General features: G+C 45.3%; 1 protein-coding gene across 1 annotated transcript in view; it reads right to left on the minus strand.

The window, feature by feature from the left end:
• PGM2 (phosphoglucomutase 2) overlaps nucleotides 1-24,334 on the minus strand; it is a 252,015-nt gene that overhangs the window by 1,060 nt on the left and 226,621 nt on the right. The gene's annotated exons all lie outside the window — the stretch shown is intronic.

Raw genomic sequence — 24,334 nt, forward strand, 5'->3', positions numbered from 1 at the left:
AGGGCATGCATTATTCTGTGTCTTTCTTGTGGGTGGTGTCTACATGTTTGATTACTCTTGAGAACATCAATCACACCCGTTAGGAAACTTCAATGGTCACTGCTTCATTGAAGGCTTGAGTTTACGCTGCTTAAAACTACAAACACGTTGCTTTACTCAGCCCAGTTATACTATTTCTGAGCTCCAGTCCTTTTCTTCACATGCTCATATGGCAGGGTTTTCAGCCATAGGAGGTTGATGATGTTTTTTCTTTGTGGTGGGTGTCGGGGCACTGACAACTAACAGCACATAACATAAAATAAAAACTGAATCCAGCTGGCAGGTGCTCACAGCAACACATGTAGTTGCTAGGGTATGGTGCGTTTGGTTCGGTGAGGTATAGGGTGTGTGTCTGTGTATGTGTGTGTAGAGAATGATGATGAGAATGTGTGTGTGCATGAGCATTGAGCATTGAGATAGAAGACTGAGGACAGATTGTGAAGAGCAGGCTGCCTTTCTCTCTAAAGAAGTGGAATATATCTGTCATGAGCAGAAAAGGATGATTCCCCAATAAGTCAGTGATCTGAGGTGGTTGATCCGTGAGATGAAAACAGACAAGGCCGACCCCTACCCATGCATGAGTTGGAACAGCTCTTATGATACATCACAGTTGTAGGTAGACAAGGGCTATGAGGAACAGACAGTATTTGGTAAGTTGAATCTTTTGAAGGCACAAGGGGAGACACTATTTATTGTATAAGGATGGTACCTTATCCCTCATTTCACTTCTAGAACTAGGAATGTAAAGCCTCAATTTTCCATTGTACTCACAACATTCCCAGCTTGCAAAATGTGGTGCTCATGTCTTTCTAGACTGCTCTAGGCATGGACGTGTAGTGCATAAGATGTATGCAAGTCAAAGACAGAAAATACACTGAGAGCTTGTCAAAGCAACAGAAGGATGGGCACTAACTAGCAACATGGTCAAAGGCACTCGGTTGACTTTGCAGAATTCAGCTCATTTGAGCCACATTTAGATTTAGAGTTTGGTTGGTGAAATTCTGCCTGCCACGGCAGTGAAGTGTCTACCTTCATTTAAATGGCAGAAGAAATGCGACAACATAGGGTACTCTGACAGTGTGGTAGAGGTTACTTGACCAAAGGGGCTGTATGTTCCATTTAAAGAGACGCATTGAAGGGAGGTCTAGTATAACATCAGCCAATGCACGTGAGATGGAGGACACCTGACGTGCAAATAAAGTGCCGACATGTTTAGTCTCCCTGACATGTTAATATTTTTTCCTACCATGCCATCTATACTACATTCACATTTTCTCAAAGTGTACAGCCTTTGTTTTCGTGGGGCTTTTTCATAAAGCTATTCCTACCCAACCTAGTGGCTGACCAGCCACTCTAGATGGGTTCCCTTAAAGGGGGCTGCCACCAACAAAGCAGACTTTTAGAATAAGCAGATCATTTCTCACATCTGCATATCTTAAAATGGTACAGACATGAATGCTTGCACCACAATATTTATTTTCTATGTGGGCACAGACCCAACTTCACTTTAACTTTCTACTTGTGATGTCATTTGGTCGTAGTGGCCTTATACGTTATTTAAGCTCTATGGGTCAAGGATTCTGTAGTCTAACTTGGTGTGTCTAGGGACTGTTGGCTAGAACCCCCCCTACATGTGGGGCATGCTCCAAGAGCATCTCGCTTGCAGAAGTAGCCAATAATATTTGTGCCCTGTGGGCTGTCCTCCAGCTATCATGCCATCAATTAATTTTGTTCTAACTGCTTTAGCTTGTCCACCTTCTTCCCCCTGTCATTCATCACTGCTCTCCACCAGCTCCAATAGCAGCAAATCTCACTGGCGGTGAAGGCTTGCTGGTGAGTGTTGCATGTGGTAGTGGCAGCTTAGCAGTTGTCCGAGAGGGAAGGGGGCAGAGAGGAGTAGTGGGCTCCACTGGGGGTCTGTGTTGTGCTGAGCATAATCCATGCAAATGTGGCGCAGTTGATTTGAGTTAGTGGATATTGAATTGGATTATCCTGCCTTCTTATTACTGATTTGGAAACTGAACCAGCATTACATTGAAGCCTTGTGTTATTTCAGTTTCACCAAGCAAATTCCGTTTGTGTTCTTGTCTGTTTATGAAGGCTGCTAGCCTCCTGGTCTTTCGGAGAGATAGAACCACTGGTAGAGTTGTATTGCAGGAATTTAAAAATAACAATACTGCAGATAAGTGGATCCTAAACAGATTATCAAGTATAGACTAATGTTTTATTTACAAACAATGGCCTAAGTTGGGGAAGAGAGTGCAACAAATAATGGCACAGTCTGTACTTTTGGTTGGAACTAGTTAACCCCTATATGTCACCGTGCTCTCCTTCCCCCATACTGCACAGTGAAGGTGGAGCATTTGCTGGGACAAAGGCAAAGTGTATTTCACTAGTATATCCAGACCCTCCATGTGCTCTATGCCCTTTTTATCAATCACCCATCAACAGCTTATTTTCTAAAGGATCATATCCCCTTTTCTGATCACATTCTATTTCAGTTAATGGATCATAAAGACCAGACCTAAGGAAAATCCAAGATGAAGTCTTGACGTCTTAGAACGGTTGCAGCTCAACTGACCAAGTATAGAAGAGAAAGGGGGACAAAGGACAAGCTACCTGGTCCTCCTGGATGGTATAAAATGGGACTAGGCTGCAAACCAAATACATCAATTCTGCAGCATTCTGTAGTTACTTTAAGAGGCCAACAAAATCTAAATAACAAACATCAACCTAATAAACCATCACCGCATTCTATGAAAAACTTCTAATGAGGGGTTAATTAATCAGTCCTCTCTTTTGATTACTTAACACAGAGCACTAATTATCGGACCACTATTCTTCACAGCTGATTACACAACCAACTAACCCAGACAAGGATCACACCAGTAAGGAGCAACAGATGGCAAAAGACTCCCTTTTGCGTAGTGTCGTTTAACAATGGGCATTACTAATGGAGCAACAGGAAAATCAAATGTATGCGAGCTCTACTAGTGCAATCAGTAGTATTATTCCTACAAAAGCCAGAGCATCCTCTCTTAGGCCTAAAGCTTTCAAATCGTTGGCCACTACGTCAGACCTAATTGCAAACTCCCCTATTCGCTGTTCATTACTCGGGTACCCTGACGCTACAGTGAAAGCTCTCAATCTACAATCCGATAAATCAGAACTACAAGTAGACATACTTCATAATCTAACAACTCGCATAGGTGGAATTGATGTTAATCTCAGGCACTTTGAGTTATTTCATTGAGCAAAAATGGAAACCGCTCTGGCTATTAAGTCTTGTACTTGTTCACCTATAGTAAACAAATTAAAAAGTCTTCTGTGTATCTTAAAATCATTGGTAGATGAAGTAAAAATAATAACACTCCCTAATAAAGACACTGATATGCATCCCACAAAAACAACTTTATATTCTAAGTCTTCAGAACCCCAATCTAACAAACTTAATGGAAGATCAGTGCCAGATGACCATGCTCAATCCTTAAACACCAAAGATATAAGTAGCCAGAAGTGCAATTTGGACATAATAAATTCCATGTTGTGCAGATACATAACATGTTGGATTTTTCAGAAATTGCCATGTTAAATCTGTACGAGAGATTTGTCTGGGGAAAAAGGTGAGGAAAATGTAAAAGGTAGCTTTCATCTTAAATTTGGTGGATGTATACAAACCTAAGACTAAACGGGAGAGGAAAAGACGTCGAAAGGCCCATAACCAAAAAGCAATACCTTCCTTTCAGTCGCTAATGAGACCTCTACAAGGCTCAAATTGTTTAGATTTTTTAACTCAGTAGTTATTCGTTCCAGGAACGAATCCGAAGGAAAATGTGAAAATTAGCATAAGCAAGATTCACAGGAGCCCAAGTATAATTTTTATCTATCCGAAGAAACTAGCAATCATCTTGAATTTCTTGAGAACTGTAATATAGTGAATTCGGTTTGAGCAACAGAACAATTCACATATTCATGACTGAAACAAACCTAATATCTTATGCTAAAAAATGGATGTAGACAACAGTATTCCTCCTACCCTAGAAATACACACTTACACAATCAACCAAGGAAACAAGCAGAAAATTGTTCGTCAAATTTTAATGTAGTATATCAGCACAGTTCATTTAATCAAGATTCAGTGACACAAAATGTCAACTGTATAACTGCAAACTATATAAATAAATTATTAATTTATCCACCCTACAAACTGAATGTTGATATATTAAACAGGGGAAACCTAATGAAAGAACTGCAATCAACTAAGACACCAAGGGCCAGATGTAGCAAAGGTTTTTACCCATTCTGTGTGTTTGGGAAAAAGTGTTTGTACATATGGCCCCAAGAACCATTAAAATTGTCATATACAATCTGTTGAATTTTTGCTTCTTATATGTCCACATTTCAATGAAAACATGTTAATGACCTGGGATGCGAGCACTACCGTCAACAAAGTGTATGCACAGAAGTCATTAATTGATCATTGGGAAATTGAGATTCCACCAAAGATAAAACCCAGTACCCAGAAATACTTTTACCTGCAACACACACACAAAACAAATCAGCTAGAATTGAGGAAGTCTAGTTATCCATTTATAATCTCTTAGTCCTGCACAGGGAATCAGGCCAGATAATCAAAAATTAAATCAAAATTCAGGCAAAAGGTTTATTTAGTAAACAATCAAAAAGACAAAGTAAGACTGATGAAGATAAGTTGCAAAAGGAATCAGACTGGAGCTGGCTTTCTGCAGTATTAACACATAAAAAAACAAACGTGCCCTAACAGTCTGGAAGCCCTCTTATTTTGCAGTTCTGCCACCTTACTAATAGGGAACTTTATCTTTATAGGAAGTTTGAAATTCCTGATCACCCACCGTTAATGGACACAGGACAGAGAAGTTAGACACTACAAAGCAATATACTTACCTAGGTGTAACATTTGATAATCGTGGCCAATTTTAAAACGCACCTGCAAAGGTGAGGTCAGATGTGAGGTCATAAGAAGTGCATGGGGACACAAGTTATAGTCAGCTCTGCTAACTATAAGTGGTGAATTTCTGTGTTTTTTTTTTTTGTTTGAAAATGTAATGTTTTGACTGACATATTCACGGGGGCATGACCAAGCTGGTCAAGAAGACCGATGCACCTCGCTAGTGCTCCTTCCTCCAGCCCGCACCCTCAGCCTCTATCTTGGTCAAAGACCCATTATAGTGGCCGCTGAGAGTGCATAGAGACATCCCCACACTGCCACCTGTTATAATTTTGACTCCCATGGGTCTGCCTCTGGCCAATGATCGTCCTGCTGATTGGCCTTGTGACTCTGGACTTTGGCTGCGGACCGTGGGACTGTCCCAGCGGCCCTGCGAGAGCATTCCTCAACTCCCACGTGGGACACTGGTGAGGCCCCCCTGCTACCCCTTGGCTCTTTAGCACGTCATCCTCAGCAATGTGGAGTCACCCAGCCTCTGCTTATAGCGCAGTTGCAATGAGCTCTGGATGGCCAGGCCAGCAGCCCGCGCCGTGCCCTAGGATCCTCACTGCATAAGCTGGCCCTGGGGAGCACCTTCCCATACCTGAGGAGGAGCCCAGTGACGCACTTTATTGCTGAGCCACTGCCGTTACGATCTCCTGACTCACCACGGAGAGAGCAGGCCCTGGGGGAGCACCCTGCCAGTACTGCTGCCAACTGTCACAACACACTCTTTTCGCCTGACATCAGGGCCAATGCCCAGATTGGGGCTTGTATAGGATGAGGAGAACTCGGTGCAGACCATATCTGCCTTGGCACCTGATGCCTAACCCCGACATGGTGGCGCTCTACCTGCCTCGGGTCAGAAGGCCCTGTTGCCTTAAGAAGAGTCTGGGTGGAGCCCTAGCCCTCCTACCTATTTAGATATCCAGCACACCCTTGTGGGAGTTGAGGAAATTCACTCTGACCCTCTGGGATCCTTGTGACACCCTTGGACTCTGCTTACCCCAGTTGGGGATTGAGGTGAGTGACTGCACAGCCTGCCCCTTACTAGAGACATAGGCCACACCCTCTGCCCCCTATTCTGTATCCCTGGGGGCTCACGCTGTGCAGCCCCAGAGTCCTGGGCCACCCCGTGTGCCTTGTTGGTCACCTCAATTGAGCACCTGGTGCCTCCCTCACTCCATTATATCCATACAGGGATCCACACTACCCTCTGCCTCGGCACTCAGATAAGGGAGCCCAGGTGGTAGACAATCCACTACTTAGCCCCATAGAGCGTAGCCCCACACTCAGATACTGCTCTACCTTGGGGTAGGCACTAACAACCTTTTGCCCCAGCCCTTCGCCGCTCCTGTGTTACAGCCTGGCTGACCTCCACCTCTATCAAAGCATCTCTGAACATTACAGCTCTTGTCGGTGCTGGTGGCAACACACTGTCTTATGCGCTCCTCTCCCCTAGGACACAGAAAGGACTTGTGACTTCCCTCACAGACCTTCCCTCCACGGGCCGCACTTTGGCCCTCGTGCCCCAACCACTATGGGAAAACTACACTCCTCCACTCCAGCATCAACTCCTACCACTGCAGATACCTCCTCCGTGGTTCCAGACACACCGTTATCAGATTCCACCACACAACTCTCCATGTCAGACAAACTGGACAAAGTACTGGCCGCAATAGAACACTTCAGAGTTTCTATGGAAACAAAACTTGGGTCACTGGCTTCAGAACTATGTTTGCTGCGCGATGATCACCACAAGCTCATGGATAAGGTTACTGATGGTGAGACATCCCTTGATGCCCTCCAAACAGTGGCCGAAGACAACCGGGTGGTAATTCGAGACATGTAGGAATGTGTGCAGTACCTTGAGAACAGGGCAGAGGATGCAAAAGGACGCTGGTGAAAAAGTAAAACACGGATTCTGGAGCTACCGGAAAGTATTCAGGGACAAGACCACATTTCCTATTTGGAGGCCTGGTTGAAGACATTCACCTCATCTTCTGATGTCACCCCCTTCTCCCTGGAGACAGCACATCGAGTCCCTGCCCACCGTCCCTAGCCGGAACCCCACAGCATCCCATGTTGGTGAAACTCCTCCACTATAGAGACTGTGTTGCTCTCCTGCGGGCCGCCTGACAGGCTGATCCGCTCCTGGTAGAGGACAAGGTCAAATGTTACTTCCGGACTACACCCGTATTGTGCAGCATCATTTTTGGAGGTCAAACATTGCCTTCGCCAATTGGAGGTTCAGTAATCACTTCTGATCCCAGCCCACCTTAAAATCATGACCACTGGAACCTCTACATTTTTCACCGACCCGAAGGATGCCTGGGACCGAGTGAAATGATATGGTGGTGGTCACCTCCCAGAACGAACTGAACCCTCCCGAGCCCCACCCAAGCCTCGGCAGCAGAGAAAACTGTGTGAGGAGGCCATCCTAATTAGGGCCACAGGTGGACCTTACAAACAGTGGCTACTCTGGGTGCCAATGCCAGATGATAAGAGGCTGCACATTTTCTCCTCAGAGGACAACACCCTCTCTCTGATGACTCTCACTGTGATTCACAGACTCCTACACTGGTACCCACCCAAACGCCAGATACTCTCATTTGAATGCTTCACTCTCCATTTCTTTCTCCTTTTACTTTCCCCAGCTATTGTATACTCCTGACGGGCGTGCACTGTCCAAGTATTATTCATGTGCTTAGTATATTGCCTAGTGTTATGACACTCCAAAGGGAGACCACACCTTACACATAATTGCAATTGCATGACTCACTGGTCCACCTGCCACGTCTGTATTTGCACTCTGCATTCCTTCTAGAGGGGGGTCCAGGGCACCCAGTGGCCCTTCTTGGGTCTCGGACCACTCAGCCCTTACACTGCAGGGCACACTGGTCCCACTTTCCACTCAAGAGCTTAACCGCACCCCCACATTCCTCTAGAGCTCAATAGACTATGCTCAGTTTGGCCGTACTGCAGGCTCTAGTAGGCTTTTTCAAGTTGTTTCCCCAATTCCCACACAAGTTTGTATAGCCACTCCTCTTCCCTTTCCATGGCAGGCAATGCAGACGGGCTTTACATAATTCCCACATTGTAGGTTTTGAGGTCCTGAGCCTTTCTACATTCTCAGCAGTTGCAGCAGGCAGACCTTACATTTTAAACAAGACACAGGTCAGTTGGTTCATGGAATAGGACCTTCCATGCATAACTTCCGATCACTCGAGGGGTGCACACCTGCTTACATCAACTACTGCTCCCATGCCTGATATCAGCTTCCTCACTCTCAATGTGCGTGGCATGCACACAGCTAGGAAAAGATATGCTGTTTATTCCTATGCTAAGCGCCTACAGGCGCACATAGTCCTCTTACAGGAATCGCACATGACAACTGAGGAAATGGCACAACTGCGCAAAGACTGTAGGGGCACCATTCATGCTACTACTTATTCCGCATATGCATGGGGGCCATGATCTGGGTTAGGCCTAGAACTCCTTTTCAAGTGACCGGCACAATAATTGACACAGAAGGCAGATATGTACTCCTTGAGGGCAACTTGGAAGACAGGCCTCTACTCATAGGCAGCATTACGCCCCTAATGTCGACCAAGAAGCAAACTGGGACACCTTCTCCTGCACACTAGCGCATAGGACACAGATGCCCTGGCTACTGGGGAGCAACTATAACTGCATTTGGACCCAGACATGGACAGGTCACACCCTCCCCTGCTACGCTCTCCCCATTATACACAGGCTGACCAGTTAAGGGGTTAGGAACACTATTGGTCCCTCTCTAACCCTTGGAGATGCCTCCATCCTAAGATCAAACTTTACTCCTTATCCTCAGCCTCTCATCGACTATATGTGTGTCTGGACCGGTTCCTCTGCTCAACTTCCCTAGTTCCCCTTATCAGGCACTTTGACTATTTAGGGGTTATTGTCTCAGATCATGACGCTCACATCATAGACCTGCGGTGGCTGCCCCTGGTCCTTCTTACGCCAATGTGGTGGCTTCTGTAAGACTGCTTAGAAGATCCAATCTTTCATGAGATATAGGAAACACACATCTGGCGGAACTTCGCCAAAAACCCCGGCACTGCCTCCATCAGGACCGTTGAATGGGATGCCTTCAAGGTGGTAACGAGAGGCATCTGTATGCAGGAAATCATGGACGTCTGACGGACGATGGATAAACCAACAGTAGTAGCCAAGATCCCACATCCATTCCAGCCTTCTCAGCAGCATATACTAACTACACAGCCCTTCTAGAGCAGTTGCGGCATTTTATCTTCAAGGCCCATGCTGCCAAGGTGCACAGAGAGGGTGACAAACTGGTCATCTCCTAGCCTGGTTGATCAAGCAAGATACCCTAGTCAGTCCTGTCACAGAGCTGCTTAGCAGATCAGTAGAACTAGTACTCACACAGTGAGATTATGCAAGCATTTCATACATATTACTCCTCTATTTACCAGGCGCCATGGTCTGCCTCCCCGGACGCATTGCTCTCGTTCTTGACAGATATTACCCTTCTGCGTGTTACCGACTCCATCAGACTTACCCTAGATACTGCAATCAAGATGTCTGAGGCTGCACAAGCCCACAACAAAACCCCAGGCATCGATGGGTTGTCCTTTGAATATTACGCTACTTTTCCCTCTGTCCTCGCCCCTGACTCACTGACATACTAGAGGTAGACATCCAACTCGGTGAGCTCCCGTAATCCCTCCAGGAATCCCTTCTGGTCTCAACCCAAGCCTCAAAGAGACCCTACCCAGTTATTGGCTTATCGCCCTATCACCATCCTTAGGGTGGACTATAAAATCTTCGGGAAAATGTTCACCACTAGGTACAGCCAGATCCTCCCTGAGCTTATACACACGATGCAAAACGGGTGTGTCCGAGGCACAAACACTTCTCAAAATATACGTCTTTTACACATCTAGGACCGGGTACAGGGGCACTTCCCAAGGGCCGCCTGTCTCATATTGTATCTAGAGAAGGCATTTGACATGTTGTCCTGGGAGTAACACTTCCACATGGGTCTAGGGCATGTGTATAGGGCAGCGCTTACTTGCCTATAACAGGCTACTATATGCCAGTCCATCCTCCTGGATTTGCCTGCGTCGCCTCATCTCTGCCCCCTTCATGGTAGGCTGTGGTATGTGGCAGAGATGCCCACTCTCCCCACTTCTCTTTGCGATGTCAATGGAGCCCCTTGCCATTCGATTGAACAGGGAGGGCCGGGACTGGGGCATACACCTAGAAGATAGAACACACGCTGTATCTTTATAAGGGGATGTCCTACTATTATAGCTCCAGGATGTGACAGCTGATCGCTCCCAGCTTCACGACACCCTCAGCGCATTCGCTGAGGCTGCGGACTACGGGTTAAATGAACAAAGTCATCAATCTATCCTCTCTGACCGGACCATCCACCACGAGTCATACGCCTCAGCACCGCGCAACTTTGCTAGTGTCACAAGGCGATTCACTACCTGGAGGTCCACCTTTATCATTTATCGTCTAATCTCTATGAGGGAAAACTCTGTAGTGTCATGGCCGGCATCAGTTCACTGGTACGCTTTTGGCAACCCCTGCCTCTGGCCTTAATTGGAAAAATTGCATTGGCTAAGATGGTCCTCTTGCCTGGTCTTTAATGTTACTTTGTGAACTTACCCATGATACCGCCGAAGTTGTACTTTAACAAACTTATGCATACTCATTTGGGGGTAACGGGCACTGCTGCATCGCCCTTAAAAAACTGCAGCTCCCACTAGGTAAAGGAGAGCTGAATGCCTGAAGCATACTTTCTGGCAGCACAACTACAAAGGCTGCTGTGTTGGACAGCAGGGCGTCACATGAGAGAAGCCAGTGATGAACGAGGGACCATATCAGTAGCCACAATTCAGCGCTTTCTTCTCCAAAGGGTCTTCCCCTCTTCTCCCTGGCCGATACAAATAGCAATGGTACACTCCTGTCTGCTCAGCATACACCGTCTCACAGGCAGAGTTCAGGCATTTGCCCCAGCAATGCCTCTGATCAGCCTCTCTCATTTTCTGTGCTAATATACGTCTAGAGATTTGCGATCCTGGACTAACCAGTCAAGGACCACTGTGTGGGACCTAGTTCCAGTCCCTCACCTTCGATCATGGCCTCCCGCCAGGACAATTCCTTAGCCACAACCAACTCAACATCACCTTTCGCATCCTCTGGGGTGCATCAGGGATGGAACCCCCCCACACAACCAGCGTTACAGACCGTACATACTTACTAAGGGTGATGGCTGTCGTCAGATAACATGGCAGTATAAAGGCATTCATGAGCTCACGGATATTCCACTCACAACACTATAACATAAATGGGAAGATGACATTGGGAGAGTACTTCATGATAAGGAGTAAGAACAAGCATTAGAGTTCCCATAACAGGTGTCCTGAAACCGCCAATTCAAAAATATCCAATTCTTTATACTAAACAGGACGCACCTTTCCCTCGCCCAACTGAACCGCTACTTTCCAAATGCGCAGACCAGCAGTGCCCAGAGTCACACTCTTGACACAGTTCTCACACACATACTATAGTCTTGCTCAGCCCAGACAAAGCTACTGGCAGTCAATACATGATACTCTATGGGAGAGCACAGAACTACTTGATCTCGACTGCCCCATCGGTGGCGGCCTGGCATTGAGCGATGCACAAGTGGGGAAGGGCCAAGAAGTAAACACTTCACTATGATGAGGTCTGTCATCCCTGCAGATTACATATCTCCCCAGAGTGGTGTACACTTCTCAGGCAATTCCTACAGACAGTGGGACAGGAAGAATCTCCCCCATGAAATATAGAGACTTTCCCTATAATCACCGCTTGTCAAATGCACTGAGCACAAGGCCCCCATTTAGTGCACAGTGCGGGGCGGGTTGGTTATAAGGGCTTGGCAGCAGGGCCAGGCCAGAGGCCAGACGCAGCGGCCAACCCCTGCAGTGCACAACCACGTCTGTGGTAGGATTAATGTATAGTAATTAAAATTACTTTGCGTTAAAAATTGATTACTCCAATTATATTGTATCACTGATAACACCTTGTATGGCATCTTTGGTGTTATCACTGCAACATTTACAATAAAATTCTTAATGAGAAAACTGTGCATGGCGAGGCGCGAGTTATAGTTACCTTAGGGCGCGAGTTAGTTACTTGAAATAACTCTTAACTATAACTGCTGACTTTCTATGGTTTCGTATGAGTAAGTTCAGAACCTAACTATAACGTCCGTCTAACCTTTTTCTTTGCAGTGAATCTATACCTACTGCAAGTAGGTAGTTATAGTTAGGATCCAGTTATTATAGAAAAGCATTTGACTTGGCTATATCTTTAGTGTCGTTTAACGAATCTTCATGAAATTTTCCAAAGAGAGTATCAAGTTGGGTCTTGTTGTGCATGGATAATTTTGGAGTGATCCGTCAAGCAAGGGGTGAGAAAAAGGGGGTTAAAATAAGTGCATTTCCCCTGCTTCTAATTTTGCCCCCGGTGTGCCAGGTCCCGGAGCCAACCTTATTTTTATAATTAAGGAGGGGCCATTAGGGTTCTTAAAAGCCCCAGGGCCCAATACCTCACCGGGGTTCCATTTTAAACTATGCAGGGGCCGCATGAACTCCCCTCCCCCAGGGGCCTCGGGGACCTCCACCTCCCTGGGCCGATTTCTTAAAAATGCATCGGGGGGCTGTGTGGACCACCCGGGCCCCGTGGACCACCACCTCCCCGTGGCTACATTTTAAAACTATGCGGGGAAGTCGTGCGGACCCACAGGGCCCTGGGGACCGCCACCTCCCTTGGGCTTTCTTGAAAATGGATAGGGGGGGGGGGGGGGGGTGCGTGGACCACCCAGGCCCAGGGGAGCACCATCTCCCTGAGACTACATTTTAGGAATATACAGGGGCTGCGTGGACCACCCCTGGCTACGGGGACCACCACCTCCCCGAGACTAAATGAGAAAAAATGGTTGGGGGACGTGGACCCCTTCCCAGGTCCCATGCACCGCCAACTCCTCAAGGCTAAAAGGTGGTCCACGTAGACCCCCTGGGGACCACTACCTCCCCGGGGCCAATTTCGTTTTTTTGAAAGAATGCATGGCCCCCCTCCTGCAGCCATATGTGGCCCTTGGGACCGCCACCCCCCAGGGCTAGCTCCTGCTACCTTCTGAGGTACCTGTCTGCTTTTGCTTGATGGGAGATGTGACAGCTCCCACCAAGTAAATACCATGCTTCCAGCAATGGGATCTGTGAAAATGCTACTGCTTGAAGGAAGGAAAATTGACATTTCTTTCCCTGCCTGCAGACTCGCAAGCAGAGAAAAGAGATCAAACTATTGCTCCCAGAAGCTGGCTTGGACCACGGGGGCCCTGAGGCTCCCCCTGCATTCCCCAAAGTTAAAAAATAAATAAAAAAAATTGGTCTGCCCTGCTATTTCTTAATTTATAAATCAGCAGGGCAGAATTCATTGTGGCACGATGTTCGTTTCACAGAAAAAAAGCAAAGGTGTTTTCTCTGCATTTCCACCGCAAAATGTTTTCTGTAAAACTTAAAGGGGCTGTTTGTATCCTTGCTTTTTTTGAGCGCAATATCTCATGTAGCGAATGTGATGAATTAGTTCTTTCTGCTTCTGAAACCACATATTGTGTTATCCTTTAAAAAAAAAAAAATACAGTTATGTGAAATGGCCTTGCAGCCCTCCGGTTTGGCAATGCCCCATATACATTAGTGATATGCAACGTGTCCTCCCCCCCTTTTTCCAAGAAAGATGGACCGCTCACTAAAAGGACCCTTCAAATGTGTTTCACACCAATTTTGGAGACGTGTTCTTTATGCACAGGAATATGATCACATCTGCAACAAATGAAGAGGCACTTCATAAGTAATGTGGGGGTAGGCTGCAGGGTTGGGCCTGCGACCAGGCGCAGCGGCCAACACCCCCGTACATGGCCAAAGTCCGTGCGTCGCGTGTGTAAGTGTGGTTATAGGGAGTCAGCCGCAGGGCCTGGCCACAGGAAGTGCGTGGCACAGGGTTGGGTGGATATAGGGGGTTGGCTGCAGCCAGGCCCTGCGGCCAACCTCCACCATGCACAGCCTTTGGCTGTGAGCGACGGTGGTTGGATGAACGTATAGTAATTAAAATCACTTTATATTAAAAAAAATAGAAATTCACAGAAAAACACAAAGGTAACAGAGACATTCTAGTTAGGCTCACATTTTAAACACACAAAACTAGAGAAATTCAGCTGTTGGAGTTATTTCAAGTGACTATAACTCATGCCCTAAGGTAACTATAACTTGTGCCATCCGCATGCACTGCTAATTATCCCAGATATTACCGCACTCATAACAACTTTTATAACATCATGTATAATATCACTGTAAAATCTGCAGTAACTTTATTGATGGGAAAACTGTGCATGGGGGCGCGAGTTATATCTACCTCAGGACATGAGTTATACTTACTTGAAATAACTAACTATAACAGCTGAATTTCTATGGTTTTATACATTTAAAAATGCGCCCCTGTAATGTTTGATTTTTTTTTAACTGTATATACCTATATATGGAAAATGTCACTTACCCAGTGTACTTCTGTTCGTGGCATTAGTCGCTGCAGATTCACATGCTGTGCACAGTCCGCCATCTGGTGTTGGGCTCGGAGTGTTACAAGTTGTTTTTCTTCGAAGAAGTCTTTTCGAGTCACGAGACCGAGGGACTCCTCCCATTTCGATTCCATTGCGCATGGGCGTCGACTCCATCTTAGATTGTTTTCCCCGCAGAGGGTGAGGTAGGAGTTGTGTATGTTAGTAATAGTGCCCATGTAATGGAATGAATACGTATGTACATAACAAAGGTTAAAGTAATATATTTACAAATGTACAAATGTTCAAGATCTACTTCTAAACGGCTACAGGCTCCCGGGGAGGCGGGTGGGCGCATGTGAATCTGCAGCGACTAATGCCACGAACAGATGTACACTGGGTAAGTGACATTTTCCGTTCGATTGCATGTGTAGCTGCAGATACACATGCTGTGCATAGACTAGTAAGCAGTTATCTCCCCAAAAGCGGTGGTTTAGCCTGTAGGAGTTGAAGTAGTTTGAAATAATGTTCTTAGTACAGCTTGACCTACTGTGGCTTGTTGTGCAGTTAACACATCTACACAGTAGTGCTTGGTAAATGTATGAGGCGTAGACCATGTTGCTGCCTTACATATTTCGTTCATTGGAATATTTCGTAGAAAGGCCATGGTAGCACCTTTCTTTCTGGTTGAGTGTGCCTTTGGTGTAATAGGCAGCTCTCTCTTTGCTTTAAGATAGCAGGTTTAAATACACTTAACTATCCACCTAGCAATGCCTTGTTTTGAAATTGGATTTCCTCTATGAGGTTTTTGAAAGGCAATAAATAGTTGTTTTGTTTTTCTAATTAGTTTCGTTCTGTCAATGTAGTACATTAGTGCTCTTTTGATGTCTAATGTATGTAGTGCTCTTTCAGCTACAGAATCTGGTTGTGGGATGAACACTGGTAATTCTACTGTTTGATTTAAGTGGAACGGTGAGATAACCTTTGGTAAAAATTTAGGATTTGTTCTTAGAACTACTTTATTTTTATGTATCTGAATAAATGGTTCTTGTATGGTAAATGCTTGAATCTCGCTCACTCTTCTTAGAGATGTGATAGCAATCAAAAATGCAACTTTCCACGTTAAGTATTGCATTTCACAAGAATGCATGGGCTCGAAAGGTGGACCCATGAGTCTTGTTAAGACAATGTTGAGGTTCCATGAAGGAACAGGTGGTGTTCTTGGTGGTATGATTCTCTTTAAGCCTTCCATAAACGCTTTAATGACTGGTATTCTAAATAGTGAAGTTGAATGAGTAATTTGTAGGTAAGCTGATATTGCGGTGAGATGTATTTTTATGGAAGAGAAAGCTAGATTTGATTTTTGCAAATGTAGTAAATATCCTACTATATCTTTTGGAGATGCGTGTAATGGCTGAATTTGATTATTCTGGCAGTAATACACGAATCTTTTCCACTTGTTTGCGTAGCAGTGTCTAGTGGTAGGTTTCCTAGCTTGTTTTATGACCTCTATACATTCTTGTGTGAGGTGCAAGTGTCCGAATTCTAGGATTTCAGGAGCCAAATTGCTAGATTCAAAGATGCTGGATTTGGATGTCTGATCTGTTGTTTGTGTTGTGTTAACAGATCTGGTTTGTTGGGTAGTTTGACATGAGGTACTACTGACAGGTCTAGTAGTGTTGTGTACCAAGGTTGCCTCGCCCATGTTGGTGCTATTAGTATGAGTTTGAGTTTGTTTTGACTCAACCTGTTTACTACATATGGAATGAGAGGGAGAGGGGGAAAAGCGTATGCAAAGATCCCTGACCAGTTCATCCATAGAGCATTGCCTTGGGATTGATCTTGTGGGTACCTGGATGCGAAGTTTTGGCATTTTGAGTTTTCTTTTGTTGCAAATAGATCTATTTGAGGTGTTCCCCAAATTTGAAAGTAATTGTTTAGTATTTGGGGGTGAATTTCCCATTCGTGGGTTTGTTGGTGATCTCAAGAGAGATTGTCTGCCAACTGGTTCTGAATCCCTGGAATAAATTGTCCTATTAGGCGAATGTGGTTGTGAATCCCCCAATGCCATATTTTCTGTGTTAGGAGGCACAACTGTGTCGAGTGTGTCCCTCCTTGTTTGTTTAGATAATACATTGTTGTCATGTTGTCTGTTTTGACAAGAATGTATTTTTGGGTTATTATGGGTTGAAATGCTTTCAGCACTAGAAATACTGCTAACATTTCCAAGTGATTTATGTGAAACTGTCTCTGATGTATGTCCCATTGTCCTTGGATGCTGTGTTGATTGAGGTGTGCTCCCCACCCTGTCATGGAAGCATCTGTTGTTATGACGTATTGTGGCACTGGGTCTTGGAAAGGCCGCCCTCGGTTTAAATTTGTACTGTTCCACCATAGAAGCGAGATGTATGTTTGGCGGTCTATCAACACCAGATCTAGAAGTTGACCCTGTGCTTGTGACCATTGTGATGCTAGGCACTGTTGTAAGGGCCGCATGTGCAATCTTGCGTTTGGGACAATGGCTATGCATGAAGACATCATGCCTAGTAGTTTCATTACCATTCTGACTTGTATCTTTTGTGTTGGATACATGTCCTGTATTACTTTGTGAAATGTTTGAACCCGTTGTGGACTTGGAGTGGCAATCCCTTTTGCTGTGTTGATTGCCACTCCTAAGTATTGCTGCGTTTGACACGGCAAAAGGTGTGACGTCGCGTAGTTGATGGAGAAACCTAGCCTGTGAAGGGTTTGTATGACATATTTTGTGTGCTGTGAACACTGTTTTAGCGTGTTGGTTTTGATTAACAGTCGTCTAAGTACGGGAACACATGTATTTGCTGCCTTCTGATATGTGCAGCTACTACTGCCAGGCATTTTGTAAAAACTCTTGGCGCAGTTATTATTCCGAATGGCAACACTTTGAATTGGTAATGTATTCCTTGGAATACGAACCTTAGGTATTTCCTGTGTGAAGGATGTATTGGTATATGGAAATACGCATCTTTTAGATCTAATGTTGTCATGTAGTCTTGCTGTTTGAGCAGTGGGATTACGTCTTGTAATGTGACCATGTGAAAGTGGTCTGATTTTATGTAGGTATTTAGTGTTCTGAGATCTAGTATTGGTCTCAGAGTTTTGTCCTTTTTGGGTATTAGAAAGTACAGTGAGTAAACTCCTGTGTTTTTTTGTTGAATTGGTACTAATTCTATTGCGTCCTTTTGTAGCAATGCTTGAACTTCTAGTCCTAGAAGATCTATATGTTGTTTTGACATATTGTGTGTTTTCGGTGGGACGTTTGGAGGGAATTGGCGAAATTCTATGCAATAACCATGCTGGATAATTGCTAAGACCCAAGTGTCTGTTGTTATTTCCTCCCAAAGTTTGTAAAATTGGCTTAGTCTTCCCCCCACAGGTGTTATGTGATGGGGGTGTGTGACTTGTGAGTCACTGCTTATTTTGAGGGGTTTTGGGGCCTTGGAATTTTCCTCTATTTTTTGGGAATTGGCCCCCTCTAAATTGCCCCCGAAAACCTCCCCTCTGATATTGACCCTGGTAGGTAGGCCTTGTTTGTGAGGTTGTGGTTTCTGTGGGTTGACCTCCAAACCCTCCCCTAAAAGGTGTTTTCAGAAATGTGCCTCTGCTCTGCGGGGAGTAGAGTGCGCCCATGGCTTTGGCTGTATCAGTGTCCTTTTTGAGTTTTTCGATGGCAGTGTCTACCTCCGGCCCAAACAATTGCTGTTCATTAAACGGCATATTGAGCACAGCCTGCTGGATTTCCGGTTTGAACCCAGAAGTGCGCAGCCATGCGTGCCTTCATATTGTGACTGCAGTGTTTATTGTCCTTGCAGCTGTATCTGCTGCATCCATGGAAGACCGTATCTGATTATTTGAGATACTTTGTCCCTCTTCCACCACCTGTTGCGCTCTTTTTTGGAACTCCTTGGGTAAGTGTTCGATGAAATGTTGCATTTCATCCCAATGAGCCCTGTCGTATCTTGCCAAAAGTGCTTGTGAATTGGCAATACGCCACTGATTTGCTGCTTGTGCTGCAACCCTTTTTCCCGCAGCATCAAATTTGCGGCTCTCCTTGTCTGGAGGTGGTGCGTCGCCTGAGGTATGAGAGTTGGCTCTTACGAGCTGCCCCCACAACTACTGAGTCTGGTGTTAGTTGTGTTGTAATATATATTGGATCTGTGGGCGGTGGCTTATATTTTTTCTCCACCCTTGGAGTAATGGCTCTGCCTTTAACTGGATCCTGAAAAATTTGTTTTGAATGTCTTAGCATTCCTGGGAGCATGGGAAGGCATTGATACTGGCTATGGGTGGAGGATAGGGTGTTAAAGAGAAAGTCATCCTCAATTGGTTCCGAATGTAAGGAGACATTGTGAAACTCGGCTGCCCTTGCGACCACCTGTGTATAGGATGTACTGTCCTCAGGTGGTGACGGTTTTGTAGGATAGGAGTCTGGGCTATTGTCAGACACTGGAGCATCGTAGAGGTCCCATGCATCGGGATCATCCTGACTCATTGTAGTATGAGCTGGTGAGTGCATCAGTGGTGGAGTTGTTGCTGGTGATGCATGTATTGATGGTGGTGGAGACGGTGGTGGGGTTGTTTTCCTTGCCACCTTTGCCTGTGGTTGCTTGTCCTTTTGTTGAAAGGCAAGTTTCCTTTTTATTTTGATTGGGGGAAGAGTGGTTATCTTCCCTGTGTCCTCATGAATATGAAGTCTTCTTTGCGTTTAGTCAGGCTCTACAGCTTGAAGCTCCTCTCCAAATCTATGTAATTGGGAGGTTAATCCTTGTTCCTCTGTATAGGAACTAGTTTTCGGCTCCGAGGCTGGCTGTTTCGGAACCGAAACCTTTTCGGAAGTCTTTTTAGGCTCCGAAGAAACCTTCTTTGTTTTTGGCGTGGTGTCTCGGTGCCGAAATTCTTCGGTGCCGCTGTCTCTGTGCCGAAGTTTCTCGGAGCCGCTGTCTCGGCTCCAAGGTTGCTGTGTGGCGGTATCTCGACCGGAGTCGGATGACTTCGACACCAGCATGCCCTTTTTCGGTGCCGTGGATGGGTCACCTATTTTTCGGGTTAAGCCATGGCCTGTTGGCGGTGGCGTCCCCTGGGCTTTTGTAGACTTCTCGTGAGTCTTGATTTTCGACGTCTTACTCACGGTTTTGGTTGTTTCTTCAGCGTCGAGTTCTTCAGAATCCGACTCGTGGACGGAGAAAGCTTCTTCTTCCTCCTCGAAATGATCTTGACCTGTCGGCGTGGACGCCATTTGTAGTCTCCTGGCTCTTCGGTCTCTCAGCGTCTTCCTCGACCGAAACGCTCGACAGGCTTCACAAGTATCCTCCTTGTGCTCGGGGGACAAGCACAAGTTACAGACCAGATGGTGATCCGTATACGGATACTTGTGATGGCATTTTGGGCAGAAGCGGAATGGGGTCCGTTCCATGAGCCTTGAAGTCGCACGTGGCCGGGCCGACCAGGCCCCGACCGGGGATCGAAAAAACCCCGAAGGGCCACCGGAGCTCTTCAAAATTCGGTGTCGATTTGTTCTAACTAACCCGATACCGAACGCAAACAATACCGATGTTTTTTTCCGAGAGTCTAACTAACTTTCCGACCCGAAACACGGAGCGGAAAGGAACACGTGCGAACCCGATGGCGGAAAAAAAACAATCTAAGATGGAGTCGACGCCCATGCGCAATGGAATCGAAATGGGAGGAGTCCCTCGGTCTCGTGACTCGAAAAGACTTCTTCGAAGAAAAACAACTTGTAACACTCCGAGCCCAACACCAGATGGCGGACTGTGCACAGCATGTGTATCTGCAGCTAAACATGCCATCGAACATATAGATATAGATATAGATAGATATATATATATATACACACACACACACACCTGTAAAAAAACCATGTATGGATACATCTTTCACAGGAATAAACTTAAAAGATTCATGGTATTTGCCAACTTCGCCAGTGGCCTTCAAGGTGTTAGTTAACAGAAGTGTAAAAAGAATCTCAGAATTATGTGATAGGGAAACAATTGCTAAACAAAAACCACATGCTTTGATTGTTCTAAATGCGTATGTGCAACCAACATGTCCACAATATCTTAAAATAAATTTTTCGCTGCACATCAAATCGAAGATTTTTTCTACAAGATGCGCCACTTCCCCAACACAGATTTTTATCCTACAAGGAAACAATCATGGTCTAACACAAACTGCAGGCTTTATGAACATAAAGAAGAAGAGACGCCTTTACATATTTTATGCATCTTTCCAAACTTGTTCAACACTGGTTGAAAAATATTGTGAAAGAGCTTCAATCATCTTCAAATAAGAACTTATAGGCAGGCTCTCATCCAGATCTGTTCGAGCATGTGTTTTAACTAGAAATTATTAATGACTATTTATTTAATTTGAATAATGAGATTTGCAGAAAATGAATAACAGTGAAAAATAATGCACCCTTTTAAAATGTGACCTCGAATGGCCACCAGTGTTCACGAAATGTACTAACTGATGATTAATACTTATGAAATATTGAAAATGTACTAGACTAATGCAGTAATATGTCATATTAAGGGTTATGAAGTATGCTCTAGTTTTTTTAATTGTACTCCTTAACTTAGCAAGTGTCTTGGCCTAGTTTTGCCAGGCCTTACGCAGAAGCTGTATTTCTTAGCGGCTTAATAAAATTGCTGACAGAGTGAACTAAACTGTGAAATGTGCATTGTCTTGTTAAAAGTGCTTAACAGAAGCTTTTCATGAGAACAGACTAACAGGAGATAATGTTCCCGCTAGAGTAACAACTTGTGTGTGAGATGTACTTTCCCAGGACGAGAACAATGAAGACACTGACTGAAGCTGAAGATGTAACAATATTGCTACCTGACGAGCCGGATGATGAGGACATCGTAAAGTGAACCAATCAACTTCATGAGAAGAGTGAAATATTAGAATTGATAGATTTGGTATAGAAATATTATTGGGTAGAGTATAAACATACGACTAAGTGACCAGTAGGGAATTAGGGGATAGTTTAGGTGACTTTGATATAACAACACAACAGGGGAGAGTCATTCAGATTTTAGATTTAATCACTGTGATTTTGAGAAAAGAGACTTTAGGAGAGCTTTGAGATTCATTCTGTCATTGGGCTCATACTCTCTGACAGAAAGTCTGATGCTTTGCTGATCGATTGATTACCTGAGGACAAAGACTGATTCTGCTTGCTGACCCATACCGTGGATAAGTAGATATGACAAAATGTGACTGTTATGCATTTTATGCCTTTCTTTCTAGGTACCAATTGCGCTGTTTTGATAAATCTATAGCTAGATGTTTTTTTTTTATTTGTGTTCTAAATTGTTTTGCATGAAGCCCCACATGCTGATGCTAATCTGAGGTTAGTTGAGGGCACTTAAATTGACGGACAAATTATAGGGACTAATGTTTGACGAGTTATATTGCTGAATTCTATGTATGTCATATGTTTATTGCAACTGATTCTGCTATTGATTTGTACTGTAGCTCTAGAATGCGTTGTGATTCAAGTTTTGACTAGATTGCGTTTCTTTTCCAGCTTCGGACAACCAGTGTTTTTATATGTGTTTCATTTGATTTTGAGATTAATCTGCATGACTTTAGTATTGTTAGTATGAGGGAAATAAACTTACTAAACTTTTACTAAAGGTGCGGTTATTCATGGCTGAAAGGTCATGGTCCGTGACATTTACTGACTCCATTGATTATTGATTACTAATGATTATTGATTAATTGTGCATTGATTATTGGTTCATGTCCTGGAGCTATGGTAAGAACTTCTTAAACGAGTCAAAAGGTTCATCGACCTATTCGTGTCCCCTTGTAAGTTTACTTATTAAGGTCTGACGCCCTAACAGATCCTTAACAGTGATAACACACAGTTGAACTGCAAGTTTGTTAAATTTATGGACCACTTTATAAAGTTACTGTAGGGCACTATATTCCTACTCTCCAAACTCCAATTAGGTTTTACTATTGGTACGGGATTTATTACTGCTGTAAACCATCCTTGGAGGGATGGCAGCCATGACACCTTGTAACTTGAGTAAGAATAGGGGAAAACGGTCCCAAGAATTTTTAGATGATAAAAGGTGCTTTTACGTATGTTAGGTGTAATCGTTTTATAATGTGCTCGTCCACCAACAAAAACTTCTCTGCACAAGTTTGAAAGGACTTGGATCATTGAAACTGACATTTTGGAAACACCCAAGTTTCAGACTGCAGATAAAACACCAAGGGCCTCAATCTGAATCACACTATGAAATCAGGCACAATCCGGGATTGAGCCGGATTTGTGTTTTTTACTTTATGGAATGTGTGCCAGTGACAGGTGATTCCAGGTTTTCTAAACATACAGTTTCATTCAGGTTGCAAAAACCCGACCAGAAACCCTGTGCATGCGTATTTCAGTTTTTGTGCCTGATTTCACTGCAGCATTTACGATGGTGGCAAAAGCAGTGATCCTGTTTACGCTCAGTTAAAGGTAGACCATTTCAGAAAATGGAAGCATGAACAGGAAAAACAAAGTCCAGAGTAAGTTGCTTTTTTATTCTCCGGACCAGCAGTCCTTTCTTGGTAGTGAAGTATAACATTCAGATATGGCTGTACTGCTGAATATGGGATCTTGTACAGGAAGAGGCGGGCTGGTCGCGAAGCAGACGAGTTCGAGGCCCCCCACATAACGTCTCCTTGGGGTGAGACAGAGTCGGGGCGGGCAGAGGAATGTCACAGGAAAAAAAAATGGTCTGCCCGGATTGGCGGGCAACCTTTGAACCGGCCAATCCGGGAGGGCAACGAGGATTAGAAAAGGGAGGTCAGGCAGGGCCTCCCACAATCTACGGACGGACTGCAAGCTACAGATGGACGCCGCTGAACAGGCTGAAACCGCAAAATCGCAATGCCTTCACATCGCTGGATGTGGTGTAAGGCCACTGTCGCCCTCTGAAATGTCAGAAGGGAGCTCCTCAGTGTCGGCTGGGAGCAAGGTGTGCAGTGCAGGGCGACAAGAGCGAGGAGGCAAGGAGGAACACCTGGACGTCCTCCTCTGCACCACAGGCAACGACTCATTCCACAAGGCGGCGCGGAGGAGCACCGCTGCACCAGGCCAGGGGAGCTGAGTTGGGCCCACACAGAGGCAGCGAGGGAGCGGAGTGCGTGGTGCAGGGCGAAGCAGGAAGGTGGGGTGAGAACACATGTGCACCCTCTGCACCCAAGGCAACAAATCGCTCCAAGAGGCGGCACGGAAGAGCACTGCTGCGCCAGGACAGGTGCGCCCACATCCAGAAACGGAACAGAAAGAAAAAGGTGCAAAGAGGAGCACCTGCAAACCTTAATTCCACCCCCCCAGCTTCTCGTCAGCATGTCGCTGAGGTCCCAAGGTGGCAGAAAGGAGAAGCACCCCTGCAAATCGGGCAGCGTTTTACACAAGACCTGGGGAGCAACAGCGGGACAGAGGACAGAGAGTAGCACTGGTAGGGCACCGCAAAGCGATGACAATAGCCAGTGAGTGCGTAAGGAGGGGAAGAGTGAATTGCAAGCAGCAGAAATGCTTGGACACCGAAGGCCTAGGCAAGGGCCCAGTATCCAGGATTTGATTGTTGACCAGCAAAAACGCATTGATGAAGAAGCCGTGGGGGGGGATTGGGGGGGGGGGGGGGAGAGAGGGG

Source organism: Pleurodeles waltl, chromosome 1_2 (assembly GCF_031143425.1).
Source record: "Pleurodeles waltl isolate 20211129_DDA chromosome 1_2, aPleWal1.hap1.20221129, whole genome shotgun sequence".
Lineage (NCBI taxonomy): Eukaryota > Metazoa > Chordata > Amphibia > Caudata > Salamandridae > Pleurodeles > Pleurodeles waltl.